This window comes from Sphaeroforma arctica (assembly GCF_001186125.1).
Source record: "Sphaeroforma arctica JP610 unplaced genomic scaffold supercont1.1593, whole genome shotgun sequence".
NCBI lineage: Eukaryota > Ichthyosporea > Ichthyophonida > Sphaeroforma > Sphaeroforma arctica.
In genome coordinates this window covers 1-1298 of record NW_014038965.1, presented here as the reverse complement: position 1 = coordinate 1298, position 1298 = coordinate 1, and positions in this window count along the sequence as shown.

Below are 1298 nucleotides of genomic sequence, written 5' to 3'. Positions count from 1 at the left end.
CGAATCACGCTGTTGAAGTACTACTTCCGAATATCGGTTCAAACCAAATCATCGCGCTTGCTGGTTCCGACTATGATACTTCCGATTCAGGCCAGCCAACACATACCGAATTCATCCGTGGTCTGGTGCGGCATTGGCTTACCCCCATCATCGCTTCTCGACCGGATTATGACGGATAACCTGGTCCTTCTCGGTATTTCGTACTCTGCACTAACCCATTACGCGGCACTACACGGCGCAGACCCGATCCGTACCACAGAGGTGGGTACTCTACTTAGTAGGTCAGCAAGCGAATACATGGAACATTCGATAGTAACAGTGTTTTGTCAACACCGGCCCGAATTGACTCGGCACATATCTTCCATTGTCGACTCACTTGGCCCAAGCTTCAAACGGGAATTTACTGACCACTTCTTACCATCAATCTTTCCTGAACCACTACGGCGACTATGAGAGCCATACCATATGTTCATACATTGTATCATACATACTTGCCATTTTTGAAAAAAATAATATTATCCCTAGTAGTGTAATACTAAAACCTCGTGAACCGAATAGGTTCTCTTAATAGAAATAAAGTGGACTAAGTCTGAATAATAATCATTACTATGCAGAATTCAAATGACATACTTGGTCATGTCCAGATCTAGATCCGATAGAGCCCTGTCCTAAATACCAGGTGCAGGACATATGTCCCAAAGAGTCCAGTCCCGGATACCCAGGTGCAGGACTATTAACGTAGCTAAAGGACAAGTGTCATATCCCGTACTGCAGCTTTGAACATAGCCTTTGTTTCAATTTATGTATAAGGCACTATAAGCCTATAAGGCTACGCTTTTTGGTTATTAACGATATTCCTATTTTTTTTGCTCACTGTGGCCAATTCCAGAAAAAGCTGTCATTGTTGTTGGTAAATGAAAACTAGACATTCAAATTTTTCTTCACTTTCGAGTTTCGGTTTCAGTAAAGCGCCCCTCTATCTGTTCATAGATTCTTCGTTTGCGCACTTCAAGTCTTCAACCACCACCTGACCTCACCCTCTTAAGTTTTTCATATATATATATATCTCTTCATCCTTCACATACATACTTTGTCAATTTCTTAATCAATTTGGTATTTTTTTTTATCGCATTGTGAGGTACCAAGCCTGCAATTACCATCTTTGAACGGGATAATATCACCCCGACTTCTGTTACCTGACCTACTCTACACTGGACGTATGTTCTGAAGTCCTCCACACACACACACACACACACACACACACACACACACACACACACACACACACACACACACAC